The following is a 27,390-nucleotide window of genomic DNA, read 5'->3' as shown; positions in this document are numbered from 1 at the left end:
ACATTTGGCCGAATAGGTCATTTGAAAAGTAAGAAATGAGGCGTGAAAAGTGATACATGAGACGTCTCACGTCTCATTTCTCACCTCTCACTGGATAAACTTGAGAAGCGCAAAGTGAGTCTCACTCACTACACACTTCGCACTTCTCACTTTTTACAGTGAGAAATGATAAATGAGGAGTGAGAAGCGATACGTCTCACTACTCACTTCTCACTCCTCATTTCTCACTTTTCAAATGACATGTTCGGTCAAATGTCCTATTCGGTCAAATTGCCTATTCGGCCAAATATCCTATTCGGCCAAATGACTTTCTGCCAGATGGGTTTCGGCTTAATGGTTTGTTCGAATTTATACCAATTCGTCGAAAGCCATTTCGTAGATTGACATTTGGTCGAAAGGACACTACGTCGAATGGACATTTAGTCGAAATCAAATTTTATTAACATGAAGCATAATTGTACATTTGGTCGAATGAACATTTGGTCAAAAGAATTAACAAATTATGGTAGAAAGTGAATTTTATACTTAAATCATATTGTATAAATATCATTGAAAAGAATAAGAAAACCATTTACATTCAACCAAATGTCCGTTCGACTAAACGTCCTTTCGACGACGAAATGTCATTTGACTAAACATCAATCAACGAAATGTTCCAAAGCTGACTACAAGGAAGTATTGGAAAAATAACATTGACAGGGAATCAATATTCGAGCAACGCCCAACAATATACCCTTTGTCGTCAACAAAGTTTGTTACTGACAAACGCGCCTCGCAACAAGCCTTTGTCACAACCCAAACACAATATGAGAAGAATCATTTGGCTTGCATGCTCTGATAATTCCGAGAATACGATGCTAAATTTGTAATCATAGTTAGATTCTCGGATAGTTCCATGAATGTAGAAGCTATAATAGCTTAAAACCGAGATTTGCTGTAGAGATAATGCAAAATAACGGGATGAAAAGTTTGCAACAATATTGTCTTCCTGTTTGTTGCTGACGGAAAAAATTCGGATCTTTGTCATTATTATCTCCGACAAAAACAAAGCTTTGTCAAAATTGATTCCCTGAACATTGATATCATTGATTTTTGAGCTTGTGCCGAAAAATAGAATAGAGGGTATTTTACCATCAGTACCCAATATTTTGCTATTTTTGTAGGTTTTTAATTTTTTCTATAATCCACCAGGGTCTCCAGAAGTTTACATTTGCTCAGGTGAAAAATCTTCATTAGATTTCGTATTACATTCGACTGAATTTCCATTTGGTAAAATTCCCTTTCGACTAAATATTCACTCGACCTAATGTTCATTCGGCCAAATGTCCTTTCGACTAAATGTTCATTCGACCTAATGTCCAATCGACTAAATGTCAATTAGACTAAATGACATTCGACGAACTGTTTCAAAACCGGTTTGTTTGGCCTAGTGGCATTACGACCCTTCCCCGAAAAACGCGACTGGTCAGCTACTCAGACAGACCCAAATGACCACCTGAATCGCTGACTCGAGCAACGAATAGGACATTTGACCGAACATGTCATTTGCAAAGTGAGAAATGGGGAGTGAGAAAGTGAGTAGTTAGACGTCTCTTTAAAAGGTGTTTATCAACAGATGCCTGCGGTACATAATTCGGGCCTGGTGGCCTCACAACTGAATCTCAAACAACGAGCTCCATCGTCGTTGTCACCAGAAGCCGATAGCAACTGAATTTCGGGATCGGAAGTGGAGCTGGGTCGGCCACACCTTTCGTATGGACAGAAACGAAATCTTTAAACATACATTAGAGGAAACCAGTGGGACATCGCAGTAGAGGCAGACCCAGAGGCTCATGGTGGCGCAGACTTAATAAAGAAATATATTTAAGAAGTCGACCTTAATCTAACTTGGGAACAGCCCAGTCAACACAAGATCGTATATGATGTCACACAAGATGCTAAAGTGGAGTCCATAGGTGCTTCCCCATACAATATGTACGTATATCGCCTCCACTTTAGCATCTTAAGATGCATGATATACGCTTTTGTGTTAACTGGGAGGTTAAGGCGAGAGCTGACAGAACCCATCTAAGTAAGAAGGTTCAGGCATATTCAAATTTTATGATTCAATGAACTTGAACTAGGTATACGATTTTTTCACCCACTTACTACACAGCACCTTCGTCATATATTGAACTTTACTCTTGGATGTTTCTTTAAAGATTTAATTTGTTTTTAAGTGAAAGTATAGTTCAGTACTACTTAGTTGATCAAGTAAAAAAAACTACACCAAAACAAGTACCTATGATCCTTTCAAAACCAACCATTTTCTCGTAATTTAACAACAACCTTTCCCCATAAATCGTCGCAAATAGATATAACCTTTCATCACTGGCGAAGCGCTCTAATCGATGCTGTTCTAAGAAATCTAACTGCAGCTGCCGTTTTGCGTGAACCAGCACAGCCTCAGTCGAAAGCATTTCCCCATACATTACACGGCTTACCTGCCATGTTCGTGGCACCCGGCAATTTCATGCATTATTATCGACATACTTCCTAATTGCACAGAACCATCAACATTCCAGCCGGTCGTCAGTCGATGCGATGCGGCGATGGATGGTACTCCATTAGGGTAAAGGCATTGGGAATTGGTCGACATCCATCAGTGCAGTTGCCCGCCGAGCGGCCTTTAGCTGCTTGCCAGCTGATGATGGAAGGAAACCAGGACGACGCACGGTGACGACGACGACGACCTCGCGGAAAGTCGCAGCGTATCCGATGGTGGTGGTTATTTTTTGTTATTGAAGCGGCTCTGACAGTCGAACATAACAAACGTTCTAAGTAGGCTGCTATATGCGCCTTGGTCTTGGCATGAGCGATCGGTATGCCAAGTATGGATCACATCGAGCGTGCAATGATGGTGAGAAATGGCTTTTCGGTCAGTTGACTTTCCTTCCTTTTATCTAGCCCTCATAGACCGAGAATATGGTCGGTCGATGTTCGCTGAATTATGAACGATGAAGGAGACGGAAGGGAACAATTATTTCACGGTGGATTAACTTTATGATGGATGCATTTTTAATTGAACGTACATCTAATTGATGGCATGATTTGGACGGAAAGAAAAGGCAGACAGGGGCTTAGTATTGGAAACACTTTTCATGGATATCATCCAGGATGTTGGCAACCCCACCGGCAACCCCAACTCGCGTGATTCGCTAATCGCGTGATTTATCCATCGCGAGCTAAACCTAACTGATTTCGTAGGGTGTTTTCTACCTGTAGTATATAACAGAAATAAAAATAAAATCGTATTTTGTGAATCGAAAGCTTAGTTGATCCCAAAAGTTACGAGATCAGCTGTAGTTTAGTAGAGCTTTCAGGTCAATTTCATTATGTTAGAACCATATACAATGCTATCAAAATTGGAACCAAATATTTAGAGAATTTCAGAATGTTTGAAATGTTGTTTTCGCAAAGCTTAAAGTTGAGCCAGGGCACATTCCAGAAAAGAAACGCGACCATGAATCGGTAGAGTTCCTGAAGGACGACAGGAAGACAGCAAGCAGCCCATTACGCGATCCAGAGACCAGAAATGTAATTTAATGAATTTATTAGTGCACCGTAGAGTGCATTCCGATTGCTCAGGTGGGTTATAGACCGCTCCAGTGCTGTTTTTCAAAGCCAACATGACATTTCAATGGGTTGCTCACTGCTGTAGCTCGCGATGCCGAGCCGCCATGCCACGCCAAAGCGAGTTGATAAGAGATCGCAGTTTACTCCTCCTCCAGTGCGTCCTCCTAGGTAAGAGGTTTTTGAACCACTTGGGCTCCGACTGTTGAAAGCAAGGCAATAGATCATCGGAAATTGTCCGGAAAACAATGGAAGTCGATACATTTATGCAACAGGTGCACACCCAGCACGGAGCTATGTATATGTGCGGAGGTACCTACGCGAGGAGCGATGATTATTGGGGCTGATGATTCGACAAATGGAGATGATAAATGGTGCGATTGGATGCGGATTCAATGAGAGAAGTTAATTTGAGGACAGCTTGTCGCCTGTTGTCGGTGTGGATTTATCACTGGAATGGGACAATTTATGGCCGTTAATAAGGTAGTTGGCCAGGACAATGGCGATGAGCAAAGAGAGACTGTCAAGTGATAAATAATTCTAATTCTCAGATTCTAATGCAATATTTACCAAGAGTGAAGCATTTGGTTTTTTTATATCAATCCGTTGAACTGAGTTGGTGCGTATGAAAAAATTGTTTTTTTGCGCTTTGAAATAGCGAACTCTTCCTTACTCGATGTAAAAGAAGCATTGAGTAAAGGAGGTTTGGAGAAAAGGAACACATTTATTTATTTGATTTACAAATTATCAAATACTTTTCAGAACATGTAGAAATACGGTTTTGGAGCATATTGTCGAATGCCATTTGGATGACCGAACGCCATTTGTCCGAGTGTCGTTTGCCGAATAGCTAAAATAGTGAAGTGAAGAATGGGATGTTCGAAGTGAGTATAGAGCAGGTTTTAAGTTAGTACTGAGAAATGGAAGAGAGTGAGATAGTGGTAGTGAGATGTTTTCAGTAACAAGTAAGAAGTGAGTAGTGGGAAGTGAGAGGTGAGAAGTGCGATGTGATAGTTGCGAAGTGAGAAGTAGGAAGTAAGTCCTAGTGAGGAAATTAGGAGCATGAAGTGAGAGGTCAGAAATGATAATTGAGTAGTGAGATCGTGATGTTGAAAAGTGAGAAGTGAGCGGCGAGATGTAAGCCAGAAAGAAGAAGAAAGACAGCGAAAAAAACGAAGAGAAAGAATAGGGAAGAAGGCTCGAAAGACGATAGAATGAAGAGGGAAGAAGCACAAAGAAAGAAGACAGAAGGGTAGAGAAACAAAAAAGAAAAAAAAATAAGGAAGATGGGAAGGGGGAGAATAAAGAAAGAAGAAAATGAACGAATAAAAAGAATGTGGAATAAAAAGAATAAGGCTTGTTCGCGACAAAATCTGGAATCCCTAAAAAACGTTTAACTTTTGAAATTCCTCATCAAAGAGAAAAATATTTCGAAGAGTGATGAACGTATGTCTGTGCTAGCAGAAAATATTTTATTTATTAGTATTACAAGTACTTAATGGAAAATGGTGTCGAAGGAAGAGGTCTTTCAATTCGAAATCTTGCTAAAAGGCTCTTGTTTGCATGTAAGCGCTGGTCATGGAGTCTTGGAATAGTTTGATTCTTCTTCGACAACACCGAGAATGTCAAGGACTGGAACAAAAACGGATTTAGGGAACTGAGTAATTCTCTGGCCACTATTTGCATGGGGTTCTTAATAATGCCTCAATTCATTCGAAAGCTTTCGGCGAGTATATTAAGGATCCGAGTTAAATTCTTCAGAAAGATGGACCCCTCGTTCATTATACGCGAAATCACTTCTATGGCCCCTTGATTTTTATCAACTCTTGACTCACCAAAATCTGTCATAACTCCAACATTTCTCAATCTATCTTTGAAATCAGCATATCGTTGAAAAGAGGAAAAATGTGTCCTCAATTTGCGATAATAAAAATGGAGGCAGCCGGATTGAATTTTGGCGCCAAATTATCGTGCAAACTTATATTTCAGATGCATTCAAACTTTGGATACCAGAATTTATATGGGAGTATTTTTGAAATTTTTCTATTGAAATGTGTTATTGAGCTCATTCAAAATACAGCATGTTTAAATTCAATATTAACTCACTTCAACCATAGTTAGCCATGTTATTTTAAAACGATTACTATGTCTGAAACTTGATTATGCATATGTACAACATGTGATAGATTTAGTTCGGAAAAGGTATTGGAGGGTAACCGCCCCTTCGGTGGGGTTTGATCCCACGACCCCAGTTCGCATGACAGGTGCTTTCCCTACTAAGCTACGAAGGACCTCCGTCGTCCACCGCAGCTTAGCGGGTACTGATGAAACCAAATTCCCAGCACCAGGTACCAGCCGATCTCTCGCAATACATTTTCAGAACTAACTCTCTCAAATGTATTTTTGTACACATCATGTCAACCAAGTAGGATGAGTATTTAGTATTGTCCGGCTCCTACACACTTGCTTCATCAGCAACGGCGCTCAATACCTTTTCCGAACTAAATCTATCACATGTTGTACATATGCATAATCAAGTTTCAGACATAGTAATTAATGTCCACTCCGGGTGGCTTAATACCCGGCATATAGGCAATTAACTTTGAATGTACTGATCTCGAGTGGCGATCTCTCTTCGCTTGTGTGGTCGTGTTGGGATCTGACGACCAAACTGGCACAACCTCACACAACCCTACTTCATTGAGCGCCGTTGCTGATGAAGCAAGTGTGTAGGAGCCGGACAATACTAAATACTCATCCTACTTGGTTGACATGATGTGTACAAAAATACATTTGAGAGAGTTAGTTCTGAAAATGTATTGCGAGAGATCGGCTGGTACCTGGTGCTGGGAATTTGGTTTCATCAGTACCCGCTAAGCTGCAGTGGACGACGGAGGTCCTTCGTAGCTTAGTAGGGAAAGCACCTGTCATGCGAACTGGGGTCGTGGGATCAAACCCCACCGAAGGGGCGGTTACCCTCCAATACCTTTTCCGAACTAAATCTATCACATGTTGTACATATGCATAATCAAGTTTCAGACATAGTAATTAATGTCCACTCCGGGTGGCTTAATACCCGGCATATAGGCAATTAACTTTGAATGTACTGATTAAAACGATTGTTTATTTAAATGTCGTACATGACAGATTGTGGAGAAAAATTAAAACTTTATCTCCCGGTTTTATCGCAGTCCGTTGATTAGCAGTCCGAAGTTCGAGTTTAGAATATCCGAAAAGTGAATCAGTTTATGCAAGTGTCCGAAGTTAGATTTCAACAGGAGTCTCAAGTTTCCAGTTATAGTGAATGTTCTAGACTGAGAAAACTGAATATTAAACCGACATTCATATGTTGTGACCCTTACGTTTTGAATTTGGTTGTGTTCAAAAGTAATTAGTTAATACTTTGTGTGATTAGCCCGTGTCAATCTCACAAAGCCCTTAACCGTTGTGTGGCCGGCAAAAAAACACCCTTAACAGGCCGGCAGGGTACCCGGGTACCCACGAAACTAAAATGCTTATATCTCTGGAAATTTACAACCGATTTCAACAATTTCAACAATCAACAACGATTCAGAATTTTCTCTTCTATCAAGATGTTATCAGGATCAACCGATCTGGTCAATTCGATTCCTGGAAAATCCAGATTTGTCCAGAACATGTCCTGCAAAAATGATACTGATTGTGGATTTCGGTAGCTAATCAGCAATATGGGTATCAAACTTCTTGAAATTTCATCAGTAGATTGATTTTTATTGATTTGGGTTCATCAGAAGTGCAGACTTTCGATTGGCCATTCCAGAACAGGTTCCTCGAGGGGTCATAGGTAGCCATGAACACTTTTCAATGGAACATCAACAATATGGGTATCAAACTTCTTGAAATTAACTCTTGCGCATGTCCTTCATGCTCCTTGGTTCACCAGACAAGTTGACTCTGGAGCGGTCATTCTGGAACAGGTTCCCCGGGAGCCCGGGGTTGGCCAAAAACATTTCTCATTGGAACCCCAACAATATGGGTGTCAAACTTCTTGAAATTGTCTCAAGTGTTTATTTCTATCTATTTGGGTTCGTCAAACAAGTTCACCCCGGATTGCCAATTCCGGAATAGGTTCCCTGAGGAGTCAAGAGTGTTCATAAACATTTTCAAAGCAGCATTTTGTTTTAAATCAATTTTTCTAGCAATGTAAGTGCAAAATCAATGCAAGGACCACTCATTGACGCCGAGTGACCAGCAGGAGACCCACCATAAGATTCCCGACACTCAATGATATGATCGATTCCAGAAATTCTTCTAGACAGATGTGACTTTTCATAAACCGTTTGTTTTAACATTGTCACATCAAAACCAATACATGCACTACTCTTCGATCCTAGGTGGCCTCTATCTGATACTACGAAAGTTTGTTCTAGAAATTTGCGCCTTTTTTATAAACAATCCGTTGTAAAGTAATGTCCAGGGCCACTAATTGACTCCAGGTGGACACTAAGTTATCCTTGGGAAGCTCCGGATCATCCGGAGCAGTGGTCAATTCTTGAAATTCGTCATTTGTTGTGAGAGCAAAATTAATGCAAGGGCTACCTGGTGGTCCCCAAATGGTGCTCCAGAAGTGCAGGGACATCCAGAGCAGTGGTCAATTATTGCAGTTCGTTCTAGAAACTTTCGAAAATCGTTTGTAATAGCAGTATAGAAGCAGAGTATTTGCTCGCGTTTAGAATCATAGTGGCGTAACTGTATTGATCGATTTCTCTTCATCGATTTTATATTTGCTTCAGGTGGAAGATGCAATCATCCTTCATTACAACCATGAACCTTCGGCAAACTACCGCAATTCACTACATTGATAAAAAGAAAACATCATCGAAGATAAATCGATTAATACACATACGCCCCTATGATTGTAAGCGCGAGATTGCGAATATCATTAATTGATCCCGAGTGGCCACCAAGAAGTCCTCCTGAAATACCATAATTCCCGAAGCAATCGTCATTTCTTACATTTTGTTTTCAACAGTTTTGTAATCTTGAACCATTTTTTGAAACAAAGTAAAAAAACAATAAGGAGAGAGACCTATTTCGAACATTCGTCTTATAATATTATCTTCATTAATCTTTTTTTTTTCATATTTTGAGCGCAAAATCAATGCAAGGACCACTAATTGATTCCGGCTTGCCACCATGTGGACCTTCGGAAGTTCCAGAACATCCGAAAAAGCGTTCAATTTTTAATTTTTTTATTGCAATCTGAATCAACTGATAACCTGTGTGAAAAAAATCTATAACTGAGGGGGCGCAGTAGATGAAGAAACCGGCTAGTCTAATCAGTTTCGTTGTTCCAGTTTCAAAATCTACTTGTCTGGCCGTGAAGCGGCCTTCACGGACGGATTAGATGTTTAGCCTGAAGATGATCCGTTATGAATTTCGGGAGTACAACTTGCAGACTCACCATCTGTTTATTGATTTCAAAGCAGCGTACGGTTCAATTAAAAGAAATTAGCTGTGGCAGATAATGTCTGAACATGCTTCTCCGGCGAAGCTGATTACGATGATACGTGCAATGCAACAATTGAATACATTGGTTACGATCGCAGGATAGTAGTGGAGGCTTTTGCCCTAATGAAAAGGGAGCCGGCGAGGTTAGGCTAAACTATCGATTCTACCAAGACGGAGTACATGGTCGCGGGTAAAGATTAAGGTAGACCTATTGGTGTTAGTGCTAAAGTAGTGCTAGTGGGGAAGTTGTTGAAGAATTTGTTTATCTTTGAATACTTGTGACATGTGACAATGACGTTTCGTGTGAAGTGAAAAGACGTATTGCTGCTGCGAATAGGAGCTTTCTCGAATAAACGAAATTTGCTCTGATTCATAAGGACGTAAAAAGAGGCGGACCGGAAAGCCAGAGACCCGGATAGAGGCCAGCGACTTCAACGCACGCGGTGGAATCGGACCTGGGAACCCTAAACGTTTATGAAAACTGGAGGAACATCACCCATGATTGACAATTATGGAGCTCTACAATACGTCAGTCATATGTTATTTAGAGCTTCTAGTGGAATGTATGGAACTTGTCATAAAACGATTTCGTACTATCCCATTTTATTCCACCACTTGTGAAGTGAACGAACGATGTATTGAAAATCGCAGCATTATTAGATGTATTTGAACGATTGGCCACTCCTTTGGATTTTCTAGAACATCAGAAGGACCACCTTGTGGATATCCGTTTAGATTGCAACAATTATGCTCTCACATTTCTCAACCAGCGATTTCTAAAAACTCTCAACTTTCTAGGACGACTTAAAAAATTGGCCCATCTTCAAAAGTTCCGAAGCTTCCGGATGCTCACCTAACGGACACCAAATATATTATATTAACAATATGGTTCACTTCGAGTTTTCCCATACAACGAAATGGCGAACAATTTGCCGGTGATAACAACATCATCTAGCGAGCAAAGAGGAATCTAAACATGTTTTTTTCTAGCTTGTGCTGGAAAACCCTCCTGCCATCTTCCGGTGAGTAGTCATACAGTTGTTCGATGACATTTTACAGTGTGGGGATGTCCATGCATTTTTCAATAAATCGATTACCGGAATATCGACTTTGTTAAATGCAAACACTACTGTAAATATTTCGATGAAGCAGTGCAAAGCAGACAAACTACACCTTTGCTTCAATCGTTCAAACTGTGAAAACGGTTCCGCAAACATTAAAATGATTGTTCCACTGTAAACATTTCAATCATTATCTTCAGCAAGAAATTTGATTAATTCTTCATGAATATTATCGATATTATTCCAATGCATCATTCTTCTTCCTCTTCGGTGTCCTAAATTCCTACTGGAACTTAACACCTGCGTTTCAACTTATTATGAATTGAAAACTTTTTGCTGCCCACCATTGATTGGATGAATTGATGAATATGTATCTTGAGTGGAAAGCCATGAAGATGACACTCATCCGATTGCGTTTTGTTATGTTGCACTTATCATAATGGGTATGATTATTTTGTTACATTTAGACATGGAAAGTGAATTGAACAAGTCGCTTGGATTAAACGCGTCCAAACACCTTCGCTCAACTGACTTGAACGGACAGTAAGCTGAACATGTTCAACTCTTGGCAAGTAAATTGCATTTATCTAAGTTGTTCAATTCACTTGCCCTTTCAAAACGTAGCATTACGGTGAGATATTTCGGCTAAACTTAATTACGCCTATTTTATTGTGCTTTCTCGATTTCGTATCCAATATCAAATATTTTTTGGGATTTAATAGATTATTTTTCGATACTTTCGCAAGAAAAACTAGTTGAACGTGCCGGAGACGAGCCAGCCTCGGGCTGAAAGTCTCTTTAATAAAGACACACAAAAAAAAAAAAAAGTTGAACGTACCCGACCTTGCTCGGGATTATACTACAGTCGCTCTCCACATCTCGATATTGAAGGGACCTTCGAGATAGGAAGAGATCGAGGAATGGAAGGAAAATTTAAATGGGTAGGGGAAAGTGGGGCAAGATGGCCATCCTAAGCGGTAACCATTGTAAAATAGTGACACTCCTTCAAATTCTGCTGATTTGTCCATGAAACACCTTTATTATGACCCGTCTTTGACATAAGTATCAATAAACACTGATTAATAACGTTTCAGTATCTTATAAACTGGTTTTAAAAAAGGTGTTTTTATGATGCCTATATTTACCATATGGGGCAATATGACCACCCCCTCGGGGCAAGACGAGCATGGACCAAAAACTATATCAAAAGTGTGCTAAATTTATTTAGAATAGGGGACACATTTCTTGCACTTCTATGGATTATGTTCAAATGATGCTTCGTTAAAAAATGGCGTATTTCATGTTGATTTCTTGACAACTGGCACTACGACAATATCAGAATTTGCCTAAAACTAATTTTTACTGTTAAAACCATATCCTTTGTTTTAAATCATCTCTGATTCACGCAGAAACTATTTTGATCATTTTTTAAATGCATTTAAGGGTTAGGCGACTCTTAATCCTGGAGATGACCTTGTTCCTATACAGTTGGCAATACCGCCCCAGGCCGACGTATATCCAAAGATTTATATCCTATCGAACCTAATTACTGTGAATCTCCTCAAATTATTATTGTATATAGGCTATAGTTATATAAAAGCTTCGGTAAATATCAATTTGTCCTGAAAAATGAGTAATTTAGGCTTCAATTGTTAAATTGTGTAACTAGAAAATTATAAGAAAATTCGAATTTCAACTAAACCATCTTCAAATCAATATTACAAAAACAAGTGAGGTTGTCAAAGTGCATTTTAAAGTTGTATAGCCCTTTTACATTATTGTGAACCATCCCTTGTAATAATAATGTGAATATAATGCTCACTTAAGGCATAATTAACGTTGGCTGTCTTGCCCCATATGGCCATCTTACCCCACTTTCCCCTACTAGATCCAAAACAGCTTGTTGCTATGAAAAACGACAACAAAACAAATATCATTGTTTATTGTTAATCTGTATTGTTATCGTCCAAATATGGTCTAGTAGCCTAAAAATTTGAACATATCGACATAAGGAGACTGAATCCAGAACAAAATACGATTGCAACACATCGGGATAGAAAGATTTCAAGAAAGGGAAGTTATCGAGATGTAGAAAGCTAAAATGTATGTAGATTGAAGGGACCGAGGAAAACATCGACATAGGGAGAGATATCGAGATATAGAACATCGAGATTTACAGAGTTGACTATATTTTGCATTCTTACTGTCAATTGTTGAGTTCATTCAGCGCCGCACTCTTAGATCATTTTCAGCGCGATCGTATTGGGTTTCCTTACAACTCGCATCAAAATTGTATTTTCAGAATTTCTCAACTTTCTCCTCAAAATTTAGTGATATTTTATAACACAGCAGTCCTCAAGACGAATCGATTAATGAGAAACCCGTACAAATCGGTCAACCCGTTCGTGAGTTATATTGACTCAAAGGAAATGCAAACTCATTTTTATATAGACAGATTGTACCACAAACTTAATTATATTTGAATTGTATTTATATCAGACTCTCATATCGGGCAATTTGTTCACAAAAGTTTGTTTCTCTCTGTCAAATCATATTCACAAATTGATAACAATTTGGGAATTCTCAAAAATGGGATTATGCATGCGAGTTAATTTGAAAAGAAATCATCATTGATTTCATAAAATCAAGATAATTCAACGCGGTGTGTGTCAAAAAAAAATGAGCGTCGCTAATACTTTCACTACGTGAAAATATAGCTCTTATGGGCCAAACACAATGGATACGTTTGCGTGCGTTTTGACAGTTTTCCCATGGGAAAACTGTCAAAACGCACGCAAACGTATTCATTGTGTTTGACCCTTTAAGCTTTCATTTCGTGACTATTAAAAAAAAAACCTTTTAGTTGTAAAACAGTCAATTATTTACCACGTCACTGCTAAATGAGTTTCCTCGATTTTTTTCTTCCAATCATCATCATATAAAAAAAATAAGGAGGAATCGATTATTACCAAGTTATAGTCTAAATAACTTCAGTTCAATCAAAGGTAATTGCCTATTTCCGGGGATTAAACCACCCGACTTGGACGTTAATTTACAATGTTATGAAAACTCATATGTGAATATGTACGTTATGTGGAAGATATTGATTTGAAAAATGTATTGGAGGTAACCACTTTCCCTTCGATGGGACTCGAACCCATGACCCTACAGTACGATAGACTGGTGCTTTAACCAACTAAGCTACGAAGGACCTCCATCGGCCTTCGCAACCTAGCGGCTACTGAACGAGCTCGAGATTCCCAAATTGGACGCATAGTCAAATCACTCGCAATCCATTTATCAAGCCAATGCTTCCACATGTGTATTGTACACGTCCACATTAGAGGAGCGTGAGTATTTAGAATGTCTGGCGGCTATACACATTCTTCATCAGCAACGGTACTGATCAAGTGTGGTTGTGTAAGCCAGTCGGTCGTCAAGCTCAGACCCGACCGCATTGCGTAAGGCAAGAGCACGCAACTCAAGTTCAGTTCAATCAAAGGTAATTGCCTATTTCCGGGGATTAAACCACCCGACTTGGACGTTAATTTACAATGTTATGAAAACTCATATGTGAATATGTACGTTATGTGGAAGATATTGATTTGAAAAATGTATTGGAGGTAACCACTTTCCCTTCGATGGGACTCGAACCCATGACCCTACAGTACGCTAGACTGGTGCTTTAACCAACTAAGCTACGAAGGACCTCCATCGGCCTTCGCAACCTAGCAGCTACTGAACGAGCTCGAGATTCCCCAAATTGGACGCATAGTCAAATCACTCGCAATCCATTTATCAAGCCAATACTTCCACATGTGTATTGTACACGTCCACATTAGAGGAGCGTGAGTATTTAGAATGTCTGGCGGCTATACACATTCTTCATCAGCAACGGTACTGATCAGAGTGAGGTTGTGTAAGCTATTTGCCAGTCGGTCGTCAAGCTCAGACCCGACCGCATTGCGTAGGCAAGAGCACGCAACTCAAGTTCAGTTCAATCAAAGGTAATTGCCTATTTCCTTGGATTAAACCGCCCGACTTGGACGTTAATTTACAATGTTATGAAAACTCATATGTGAATATGTACGTTATGTGGAAGATATTGATTTGGAAAATGTATTGGAGGTAACCACTTTCCCTTCGATGGGGCTCGAACCCATGACCCTACAGTACGCTAGACCGGAGCTACGAAGGACCTCCGTCGGCCTTCGCAACCTAGAGGCTACTGAACGAGCTCGAGATTCCCAAATTGGACACATAGTCAAACCACTCGCAATCCATTTTTCAAGCCAATACTTCCACATGTGTATAATACACGTCCACATTAAAGGAGCGTGAGTATTTAGAATGTCTGGCGGCTATACACATTCTTCATCAGCAACTGTACTGATCAAGTGAGGTTGTGTAAGCTATTTGCCAGTCGGTCGTCAAGCTCAGACCCGACCGCATTGCTTAGGCAAGAGCACGCAACTCAAGTTCAGTTCAATCAAAGGTAATTGCCTATTTCCGGGGATTAAACCACCCGACTTGGACGTTAATTTACAATGTTATGAAAACTCATATGTGAATATGTACGTTATGTGGAAGATATTGATTTGAAAAATGTATTGGAGGTAACCACTTTCCCTTCGATGGGACTCGAACCCATGACCCTACAGTACGCTAGACTGGTGCTTTAACCAACTAAGCTACGAAGGACCTCCATCGGCCTTCGCAACCTAGCGGCTACTGAACGAGCTCGAGATTCCCAAATTGGACGCATAGTCAAATCACTCGCAATCCATTTATCAAGCCAATACTTCCACATGTGTATTGTACACGTCCACATTAGATCCCCGGAAATAGGCAATTACCTTTGATTGAACTGAACAGATTAAATATGCCACAATCTAACAATGTTTCCATGCAGTAACGTCTGATTGAACTGACAAGTGCGTGCTCTTGCCTACGCAATGCGGTCAGGTCTGAGCTTGACGACCGACTGGCAAATAGCTTACACAACCTCACTTGATCAGTACCGTTGCTGATGAAGAATGTGTATAGCCGCCAGACATTCTAAATACTCACGCTCCTCTAATGTGGACGTGTACAATACACATGTGGAAGTATTGGCTTGATAAATGGATTGCGAGTGATTTGACTATGCGTCCAATTTGGGAATCTCGAGCTCGTTCAGTAGCCGCTAGGTTGCGAAGGCCGATGGAGGTCCTTCGTAGCTTAGTTAGTTAAACGCACCAGTCTAGCGTACTGAGGGTCATGTGTTTGAGTCCCATCACAGGAAAGTGGTTACCTCAATACATTTTCAAATCAATATCTTCCACATAACGTACATATTCACATATGAGTTTTCATAACATTGTAAATTAACGTCCAAGTCGGGTGGTTTAATCCCCGGAAATAGGCAATTACCTTTGATTGAACTGAACTTGAGTTGCGTGCTCTTGCCTACGCAATGCGGTCAGGTCTGAGCTTGACGACCGACTGGCAAATAGCTTACACAACCTCACTTGATCAGTACCGTTGCTGATGAAGAATGTGTATAGCCGCCAGACATTCTAAATACTCACGCTCCTCTAATGTGGACGTGTACAATACACATGTGGAAGTATTGGCTTGATAAATGGATTGCGAGTGATTTGACTATGCGTCCAATTTGGGAATCTCGAGCTCGTTCAGTAGCCGCTAGGTTGCGAAGGCCGATGGAGGTCCTTCGTAGCTTAGTTGGTTAAAGCACCAGTCTAGCGTACTGTAGGGTCATGGGTTCGAGTCCCATCGAAGGGAAAGTGGTTACCTCCAATACATTTTTCAAATCAATATCTTCCACATAACGTACATATTCACATATGAGTTTTCATAACTAAATAACTTGTTTATTGAAGCTCAAGCGTCAAAGAGCATAACGAAGCCAAATTCGATAAATGTATGTATTCCTCTGAAAATAGCTGAAAAACGCTTGGATGGAGATTATGCACTGGTTCGATATATTTTTTACATATATACCCAAAATTGAAACTTGTTATGCGAATGAATAAGTTTAACTGGTGTCATAAAATTATTCAAAACGATTGATCATGCTAAACAATAATCTACTATAAAAGCCTTCCTTAGCCATGCGGTGATATCCCAAGCAACATTACAAGTTTTATTTCGTTCTAGGGATGGTTTTCGAGATCAATTTATAAGATCTAATAATAAAACAATAGTAAAATATTACACGACAACTTCCCGATGACGACTATAAGTGTAAAATATGGCCAAGTGGCCCTCTCTAGATAACCACTATAATCCTATTATAAGAGTATTTAGGGAAAAAAAAGGGAATTTGACTGCCGTAGCTGTCAAAAACAAGCTTTGAAAAAAAAATTAACACCACGCACTCTCAAAATAATGTAGTTTTGAGCATTCAATTTAAAATAATTGTAACAGCAATATCCCTGATCTCCCTTGAACATATTGATATTTCTCCCTAATATATTTATAATGCAAATCAACTACCAAAAAGTGTTTTACGTGGTGAAAACATTGCCTAATCATGAATTATTGGAACGATTAATTGAGATGCGGTTTACACTGAGTGAAAGCTGTTGAGTATTCCTTTTAGCTATGTAGGTTTTCTTTAAACCTGCGCTTGATGGGGAAGCGTCATTACCAGTACAATTAAAAAATAATTTTCCCCATACTAATTTGCATGCAAACTTGAAACGGCTTGTGCTAAATCTGTTTTAATCCAAATGAGATCAATTTTTCATAGGACACTCAGAACATGGTAAAGAATCAGATGAGCACTGTGAAGCAAAATCATTTTTTTTAACCACCCTAATGCTCATCTCACAAGTAGGTAAAATATTTTGATCATATCATCCTTGAAATGTGATAAAAATCGTCACGTTTTCAAAAATCTATTTCAAAGTCTTGAATGTCGGAATTCCATCGTTTTTCGAGCTCAAACAATCATTTTGTAAACTCTTATGCATCTATATATTATAAATCATAAATCTATAAATCTCTACGAATTTTGTTAATTTACATTTAAATTCAAAAAGTGTAACAAAACATAAGTAAATTGATCAGGTCACTTCCTTGCTGTTCAAAAATACCAGTGAGTTTAACCATTGCCTAGCGGTAATGTTTGCTAGCCAAATGTTGAATTCAATAAATTCGGCTCCGAAAGTGTGTGTGTATAACGATCGTCATATTTTGGGTAGTTTTATTATAACGTGTATCGAACTTTTTGGACGCGAGTTGGCGCCACATGTGGGGTCGCCAGAATTTCGTGAGAGTGAATTATATTGTTAATATATTATGCATCTCGAGATAAAATAGAATACAGCGGCTTCCTGTCGCAACATTGTCAATGAAAATCTCACCCACTGTATGCACTTGCCATGATAAACACTCTCCATGTACTCAGTGACTCCGGTTGCCTCTCACTAATACAATCGAATACTGTTGTCATTTCGCAAAAAGCACGTGGTTTTGTTTTGAGCGGGAAAATTCTGCCTATCTTTTAACACGGCGGCTATCTTGACGTTTACCTTCGCAGTCGAGCCTGTGAGTGTAAGACCGCCGCAGCATTCTAGAAAAAGATTAGCGCGACAATAGGGTAAAGTGACCAATAGTGGACCCCCAACCAATAGTGGACCATTTTTCGGGCCATTTTTGCATTATTACTGCACAATGTCAACATTTTGCTATGAAATTCTACCGGGAGAACCTACCTTACAGTCCTATGATTTGATTACATGCGTTGGAAATGCTATGGAAAGTTAAATTAGATGATTTTTTACAATTTTATAAAAAATGAACACGAAAGTGTCCATTATAGGAGTATTTTGGGGGGTCCATAATAGGGAAGAAGAACGTCCCGAAACGAAACATGAAAGCAATTTCCTATTATGGACCCCCAGGGGGTCTACTATAGGCCGAATTTAGTTATACTTTAAAATGTTAATTTCAACGAATAACGACGTGCATTTGAGTGTTTTATGTATGTATCGTGAAGAGGGGATGCATAGCTTGTTGTTGGATATCAAGCAGAGTTAATATTTTGAAAATTTCTAAGCCGTATGACAGAAAGAGCAAAATTCCGCTACTAGGGGGTCCACTATTGGGCATTTTACCCTAGTACATTTGATAAAAGTGTTGAAGTCAAATGAGCAAACAGCAACATGGTGTGTGAAACAGAGAGCGAGTAGGTACAATGCTAGAAGAATGTTAACTTCCACAGCAACCTCGTATAGCTCTCCAACTGCTTCAGCGTGCGTCAATTTCGATATGGTGCACCGGCATGGTCCCGCCGGATACGATCTATATCAAATTTATTATACATCTCCACAAAAATATGCCTACCACACTTCTGCTACAACAATTGATTTTCCGTTGGCATTCGATTAAACATAATCGATTAAGTTTGCAAAAAAAACATCAAGCATCCCTATTTTTTTTCATGATGACATTTTGAAGTGTGTGTGAAACGATCGTCATATTTTGGGTAGTTCGATTTACGTGTGTATCGATCCTTTTGGACGCGAGTTGGCGCCACATGTGGTGTCGCCAAAATTTCGTGAGAGTGAATCATATTGTTAATATAGTATATTTGCGGACACACAGTGTCAGTGAATGATCCTCGAATTGATTTTGATCACACACTGCTACGAAAAAAAGTCGCAGCTTTCTAGTGCGAGTTTCTAGAATTAATTACCTTTTCGGCTATTCCGAAGCTTCTGGAGCAGCACTTAGTGGCCTCCCAGGGTTAACGTTTGGTTCTTGCAATGATATTACTCTCATTTTGATGCATAAATCGTTTTGTGCAACAGTACGGTTTACGAGGATGAATTTAAAAATTGGCACTTTTCTCTGAATGTTCGATTTCCCGGAGGACCATTTAGCTGAGTTTTGCTCTCACATTCATAACAAACCACTGTATTCCAGGACAATTTTCAAAAATTTATCTTTACTCCAGGTGTTCCGGTCCTTCAGTTCCTCTTGATGACCAATCGTGGTCAATGCGTTGTTCATGCAATGATTTTACTCTCATAATGCTACAACAAGTAATAGCTTCTAGGACGGATTTCCGGAAATGGCATTACGCCAACAATACATTTTTAGACCAACATTTGAAAAGGGCGTAACAGTCAAAATTTATTCTTTCCCGCTCTTCGTCTATGTATATAGCTTTGTATGTAGACGAGGAATCAGGAATTTTAAATTTTGGCTGTTACGCCCTTTTCAAATGTTGGTCTAGATTTATAAAAAAATCGCAGCTACAAAATACAATACTCATATTGCTGATTACCTATCGAAATCCACAATCAGTATAATCTATGCAGGACATGTCCCTAGAAATCCGGGTTTCCCGGTAATTCGAGGGACCGGACCAGTCCAATCCTAAAACATTGCGATAAAGGACAAAATTCTGAATGTAATGAGCTCAAAATGGTTGAAAACGGTTAAAAATTTCCTAAGATAAAAGCATTTTAGTTTCGTGGGTACCCGGGTACCCTGCCGGCCATTTAAAGGGTTAAAAAATGTCGGAACCCCTCCCTTCACCCCTCCTTAATAAAAATTTCAGTTAAGGTGACACGGGAAGCAATAACAATCATCAAATTGTCATCATTTTCATCATTGAATGCTTCTCTTTTTTTCTACAAAAGGTACCCGGGTACCCATCCGGCCAAGGGTTAACAAAGGTTAAGCGTCCGAAATATGAATTTGCACGGTAGATTTCTTTGTGAAAACTTTTTTTCCGCCCTAGCAGCAAATATGTTGCACATAGATTACTGCAACTCATATGTGACCAGACTTAGTCACAATAACCATTTGAGTCTGTCTTGTGTTGCTCGGGCGCTAGGTTCGCAACCACAGATTTTGATTGAATATTAATACATCGATTGAAAACTTAGCTTATATTGTGCTTTGCGTCCAAAAACCTCAGGTGTATAATTTTTCTATCAAAACGATTTACCAAATTATTTTTTTAACGAACGAACATTATTTTTATGGTTAATATGATACTACGACCTCAGTTCTTTGTTTGCATACACTATTCAAAATCAAATATATTTTGAAAATGAAGAGCATATCTACAACAATATTTTATTTGGAAGGCTCAATAGTTTCGACCATAACGGAGCCATATTCAAGTTATTGTATTGAATAATTCAAGAATTTTGGTATTGGTGAATAATTATAAAGGTAAACGAAAATTACTTTTGATTATTCTGCACTTATTTTTTTCAACCTAGATTCACTTGCCTGTTTGTATTGGCATAAACAAATGAATAAGCAAACATTCTACCTTTTTCATAGTTAAAGTATTTATTTGCTGGGAGATGAAACACACCCCAACTCAATTTTTTTGTTCATCTACATTATGGTGAAAAGGACGGCACGGGTTGCTGGAACGATTTTCTTATTATTCCTGATTTTCTTAAACTCAAATATTTAAATTCGCGAATATAAAGTTTATTACATCCGATATTTCAATCCAAATTGAAAAAAAAAATTGGCGTCATTGTTCATGGTTGCGAAACGAACGGGAAAATCTCGTTTCCTCCTACATGTAATAAGAAATTCTATCAGTTGCTTTCTCCTATCTGTCACATTAGCAGCTCGTTAACCAAGACGGACATCTGCCCCTCGAACCTAACCCAAAAAATTCCAACAAATTCCGCATGAACTCGTGGAAAGTGCAGAGGTATATTCGGCTTGCAGTGGGCGAGTGATTGCATCATTATTTCCTTCCCCTTCCCTACATTGACTTGCATTCTAACGTGGCAGGCGCCAGTGTGACCTAACAAATGAGATCACCAGTACTTGTACATTGAAGATGTGTGCTAGTCCCAAGCAAACATTTGTTGGTTCTCTGTGCAAGAACAGCTGATCTGGTCATAATGGAATAGCAACTACGAGCAGTCAATCAAGCTCAAGCTCAAGCATTGTTCATGGTTTAATGGGAACTGTAATCTCCTTAGCCGTGCGGTAAGACGCGCGGCTACAAAACAAGACCATGCTGAGGGTGGCTGGGTTCGATTCCCGGTGCCGGTCTAGGCCATTTTCGGATTGGAAATTGTCTCGACTACCCTGGGCATAAAAGTATCATCGTGTTAGCCTCATGATATACGAATGCAAAAATGGTAATCTGGCTTAGAAACCTCGCAGTTAATAGCTGTGGAAGTGCTTAATGAACACTAAGCTGCGAGGCGGCTCTGTCCCAGTGTGGGGATGTAATGCCAATAAGAAGAAGAAGAAGAATCTTATGACAAATGTAATCAAAAGTCTTATTTAAGGTAAAAACCAAAGTAATCGAAAGTTTAATTTAAAGTATGTAAGGGGGTTTTTTTCTTTTCAGCGCGTTGGGAAATTAAATTTTATACAAATTCATTGAAGCAACATTGATCCAATAGGAGGAATTTATGTTTTTTTTTTCAAAAAATAATTTAACATCAGCTGAAAGTAACTCCATCCATAATAGTGCAAAACAAAATTAATTCTAGAATATGAATTCAAGTTCAATTTATGAAACATATTACACGAACCATCTACCAACTTTAAAAAAGACAATCTCCTTAGCACGTTAGACGTAGAACTACATTCATGATTTTTCCCCTGATGAAGGCAACAACAATTTGCCGGAACGTTGGGACAGATCTTAAACGGTTGTTCTAAAAAACCCACAGACTGAAAAGCCAACAACCACAAAAATACTCAAACATTAGCAGTCGAACTCTCAATCTACTAAGCAGGTATGGGAAAAATCGGTTCATTTAGCGTTAATCTTTCACTCACCTCTACACACAATCGCAAATTAAACAAACGTACACGAGCCCTTCCAATATTTTCGATTTCGATTGTCTACCGTTTGGCTTCAGTTAGTAACGAATCGTGCCAAAAACAAACAGACAAAATTCATCACCGAATCTTTCCCACAGATAGCAAATGATGCATAGCCGAGTATTTGTTTACATTCGGTTCGTAAACGAATGAAATCGCAATTGAGTGGTGAGTGAGGATTCGGCAGAAAGATTCCGCCCACAAAACGAATCATTGAGTCTAAATTGAATCAATCTTCTGAGTCCAACTCAGTGTTTTCTGCTGCACTCACTACACATCGGTTTATCCTCATCTCTCGATTTCTTTTCGCACTATCTTTGGTTTCACTTATTCCTGCTGGGGAGGCACTCAGTAGGTATGAATCGTTTGTTGGTTCGCTGTTGGGTTGAGTAGCATTCATTTTGCAATCGTGTGCTCGGTGATGGATAGGGATTTTAAATCTGCGTGGTTCGTGTGAGTGAGTGAGTTTTCCCATAGCTGCTACTAAGTATCATTTTTTTGGCAAAAAAAATCTGAGGGGGGGGCGAGACAAAATTGTTTATAAATATTTGTATCGGCCTTCATTTTCCTCTTATTGGCATTACATCCCCACACTGGGATAGAGCAGGCTTAGTGTGCATTAACACCCAAAAAGCCAAGCTCTTCCAGAAGGCAAATTTTGAAATTGAAAAAATTATAACTCTGTTCGCATTTAACCAATCAATCTGAAATTTTGAGACAAGGTCCAGTTTTTATTCTAGTTTCGATTCCCTTAGAGTGATTCAGTCCAGATTCCGTATGGTTCCGGAATTATTCCAGATTCCGTTGGGGTACCCCCGATATGGCATTTGAGGTATTTCGATGAAAACTATTTTTTTTATATGGAACTCTTCTCAAACTTTTACCAAAAACAAAGCTATACTAAATACAGCTCCATCAGGGATTTCTTAGATTTTTTGAAGTGCTTATAAGCGTTTCCAGGATGTCCCCAAATGCCCCCGGGGAAGCCGTAGAAGAGGACATTTGAGTTTTTAACCCAAAACATGTCATGTGGTACTGTGAAAAGTTTGTAAGATATCATTGGCCACTTCCAGACCCTCATGGAGTGCCCCGGGGGGACCTGCAGGAATGGATATTTCCATTTGTTGACAGTCATGCGACTGCTCTATCTTCATGATTTCTCATGAATAATCTTCTGGTGATTCTATAAAGGACGATTGACCTCACTGGCCCCTTCCAGAATATTACATGGTGCCCCGGGGGAACCTGTAGAAGAGGACATTTCCTACTTTAGACCACACGTATCATGCGACAGCTCTATCTTCATGAATATTCACAAATAAAGTTCTGGTAAGGCTGTAAAGTGTAAAACAACTCATTGGCCACTCCCGGAACACCACGGAGTGCCCCGGTGGAACCTGTAGATATGGACATTTTCATTTTTGCACTAAAACATGTCATGCGATAGCTCTATCTTCATGGTTTTTCACGAATAATCATCTGAAGATCTTATAAAGGACAATTGACCTCATCGACCACTTCCGAAATATTACGGAGTAGCTGGGGGACCTGTATGAGGGAAAATTTCCTATTAAGACCAAAGTGAGTCATGCGACAACTCATTCTTCATGGTTTGTCACAAATAAACTTCTGGTAATTCTAAAAAGTGCAGAAAAACTCATTGCCCCGGCAGTGCCCCGGCAGAACCTGTAGGAATGGACATTTTTGTTTTTGCGCCAAAACATGTCATGCGCTGGCCTTATTTTCAAGGTTTTTCGCGAATCATTCTCTGATGATTCTATCAAGGACAATTCACCTTACTGGTCACTTCCGGATTATCACGGAGTGTCCCGGGGTACGGCGTGTCCAAATTGAGGCCAACAAATTTCATGCGACGGCTCGTTTGTTCATGTTTTTTTATAAATAAACTTCTGATAATGTGTGAGGGAAATCATTCGCCACTTCCGGAGCATTACATAGTGTGCCGGCGGAACCTTGAGGTATGGACATTCCCGATTTTAGACCAAAACGGGTCATGCACCAGCTTATTTTTTAGGTCACACTAACGCCTTTCAAAACAGCATGCAAGTCAATGTAGTAGAGGAGAAAGGAATGATGATGCAATCTCTCGCCCAAGTTTACTGTTCCCGCAAATTCCATGAGTATGTATTTTGTGTAGCAAGTACAATTATACAACATGCCCGGGAGCCGGTAGTGTTTTCCACCCGAAAACATGTTAGGCCGGACCGTGAATCGAATTCGCCTTCTCCGGATTGGCAATCCTACGCCTTTGCTCAGGGCTTTGTGCAGGTTCCCTCGGGGCACTCCATAAAGTTTCGGAAGTGGCCAATAAGGACAATTGTCTTTTATAGAATCATCAGAAAATTATTCGTAAGAAACCATGAACAATACGGAGGCTTTAAAACGAACATAGAAAAACTACGAAAAATTAACCGCCACGTAGACACGTTTTAGTCCACAATATAAAAAATGTACTGGTGCCCCCTTGAGGACTGCAAGTACTATATTAAAGGGTTTGACGATCCCTCTCCAGGCCAACTGCGAGTTGTGGTGCCTGTAGACCTCGTGGGCTCTGTCGAAATTCTACAAAAAGCTGAATGTATCCGCAATCAGGCTCTGCAAGAGCGACCGTGTGCCGCTCAATGCGCCCAAGCATATGTCCTAGTGTCGGATGGGACACTAAACAGACCTGGCAGACAGAAGGTTGGCGGAGGCCCAATAAGCCGCCTGTGAAACCAATCATTACGAACGACATAAGAGATAATATGACTCGATACAATCGGCAACGTTCTAGGCTTTATACGTCGGATCACGGATCACGATTGGAAACTTGGAACTGCAAGTCTGTAGGTTTTGCAGGTTGAGACAGGATAATCTACGATGAACTACATCCCCGCAACTTAGACGTCGTGGCACTGCAGGAAATCTGCTGCACAAGAAAGGAAGTGTGGAAAAGCAAGCATCGAGCGGTTACCCTCCACCAAAGCTGTGGCACCACCAACGAGCTGGGAACCGACTTCATAGTGCTGGGCAAGCTGCGCCAACGCATGATTGGGTGGCAGCAAATTAACGCAAGGATGTGCAAGCTGAGGGTAAAAGCCCGCACGAAAGTTCTATGAGAAGCTGAACCGTTCACGTAAGGGCCTCATGCCACAGCCTGATATGTGTAAGGACATAAACGGGAACGATGGCGACATGGTGGCGAACCTGGAAGCACGCGCAAGGCCATACGTTTTCCGTCTGCGGATCTCCAGGAAATCCAGGAGGACATTGGCCGACTGGAAAATTAACAATGCATTGTTAATTAACGGGGTTGACCAACTACAAGGAGAGCTATTTAAACACGGTGCCGAGGCACTGTTTTCGGTGTTGCACTGGATAGTTTTCTAGGTTCAGGAGGAAGAGGCAAGGATGTTATCGATCATTTAGTAATTCGCGTTCGACCATTTAGTAGTTTGTCAATAACTCATTCCAGAAGCTGAATTTCAAAATGTGTAGTATGGTGGACTTCTAGTGCCAAGGTTTGTCTAAAATTCTGCCTAATGGTTCGTTGTTAGAATTCAATGGATAACGGAGTAATAGCGCTAGTTGCAGAGACTTGAACTAAATGATTGAAATTTTAATATCATTTAATCTAAGTTACTGAAACTATAGTTACTAGTGCAATTCAAACAACAGAAAAACTAGAAGACCACTATACTACACATTTTGAAATTCAGCTTCTGGAATGCGTTATTGACAAACTACTAAATGGTTGAACGCGAATTACTAATTGATCTACCTACTACGGGCTCCAGAAGAAACTGCGATCAAAACAGATTCACCACCGCACCAAATGTGTCATGTACAAGATGCTAATAAGATGCTAATAAGACATGGACAATGTTCGAGGAGGACTTGCAAGCACTCGGAGTATTCTAGAGACGGGTGCGGCGGCGAAGGATGAACCACGAGCTCGCTCAGCTATACGGCGAGCCCAGTATCCAGGAGGTAGTTAAAGCCGGAAGGGTACGATGGGCAGGGCATGTTTCCAGAATCCTGAACTGCAAAGATGGTGTTCCTTTCCGCTCCGTCAGGTTTATTACGACTTGGCAATCGTGGGGCGCATTCGAGGATGGAGAGATGCGGCCTCGAACCGTGTATTGTGGCGTCAAATTGTTGATTCAATGTTATCTGTTTAGATGTAAACTAAATAAATGAATGAAGTAAAGAAAACCAGGAGCTCTTCATCTCATAGCTCCAATTAATCCTCAAATTCGTTACAAAGAAATGAAATGTGATTGGAAAATCCTTGTGTTTGCGAAAGAAAATTAAACTGAAGTATTTTTTTTAGAGATTTCAAATTAATACATAATATACGCTAAGGATGGCATCAATTCGTTGCCACAATTCAAAGTAAACCCATTAAAATTTTCCACCTCATTGGCGTCCAAAGCATGGTCTCTGCTGCTGACTGAAACGTCCAACCAAAACCGACAGCTATTTGCTAAATGCGGCAGTAAGTTGTCATAAATGGCTCTCCTGGCCCGGCTACAACGCATCTCGCATCTCTTCGCCACCGCAAAGGATCCGATGACGTCGTTTGTTGTCATCTTGGGAAGCACAGGGGCCTATTGCAAACGAGGTCGCCGGACAAAGCCGCCAACAACTTGCCGTAATTTATTGCTACTAATGAATTTTTATTTGCTGAATCCAATCGATTCGCCGTCACACCGTCATCGTCTTCATCGAACATGCATCTCTCCCCGTCCACAAAGGGTTCCCTTGGGTGAAAGCCGTTTGCCATTGTTTGGTTTATTCCCTTTTCCCGACCAACTGGGGGTAAGGCAGCAACAGCGATCGAACAACGCCAGCCAGCCAAGAACCGAGTCGAGGGAAGATTATCGCCGTATGGAACCTGTCGCCAGGGAAGCTTATTGATAAGCGAGCCAGGGGACTGCGCAACGCGATCTCCGGACCCTGACATGGGAGAAAAATCTATTAAACCATATCTCCAAGGAGCTGTCATCTGACTGGATGAGGAAAATTGAGGTTATCGTTGGTGCCAGATCGTAATTCCCCCTACAGCTTCATAAGGCTGTCAACGGTATCAGTGGTTTGGAAGTCATGTGGCACATTTGGAATGCGCATGGCTTTTTACAGTAGATTTATCATCTAATTGCCTTTCCTCACATTTTTGCTAGTTTTAATTGGCTTAAAGGGAGGTGAGACAAGTATCACCTGTCGGATCAATTTACTTTGCTGGACAATTGAAGGAGCTAGCACCCATGAGAATAAACACTAGAATCGTTAACTGAGCACATCTTGCAACGATGAATAATTCTCGCAACAATATCTCTCTACTGTGGGAACAAATCCCCCCGAAAACAGGATAATTACCTCCAAAAAGCCA

The 27,390-nt window shown here is 40.1% G+C and overlaps 1 non-coding gene across 1 annotated transcript; it reads right to left on the bottom strand.

Annotated features, from left to right (window-relative positions):
• Nucleotides 1-13,298: 13,298 nt before the first annotated feature.
• Trnad-auc (transfer RNA aspartic acid (anticodon AUC)) lies at nt 13,299-13,374 on the bottom strand. The gene has a single exon. It is a non-coding gene; the product is annotated as a tRNA-Asp (tRNA).
• Between the last annotated feature and the right edge of the window lie 14,016 nt (nt 13,375-27,390).

This window comes from Armigeres subalbatus, unplaced genomic scaffold (genome assembly GCF_024139115.2).
Source record: "Armigeres subalbatus isolate Guangzhou_Male unplaced genomic scaffold, GZ_Asu_2 Contig1249, whole genome shotgun sequence".
In the NCBI taxonomy this organism is placed as follows: domain Eukaryota; kingdom Metazoa; phylum Arthropoda; class Insecta; order Diptera; family Culicidae; genus Armigeres; species Armigeres subalbatus.
Note: the sequence above shows the minus strand (reverse complement) of the source record. Positions and strands in the feature narration are given on the sequence as shown.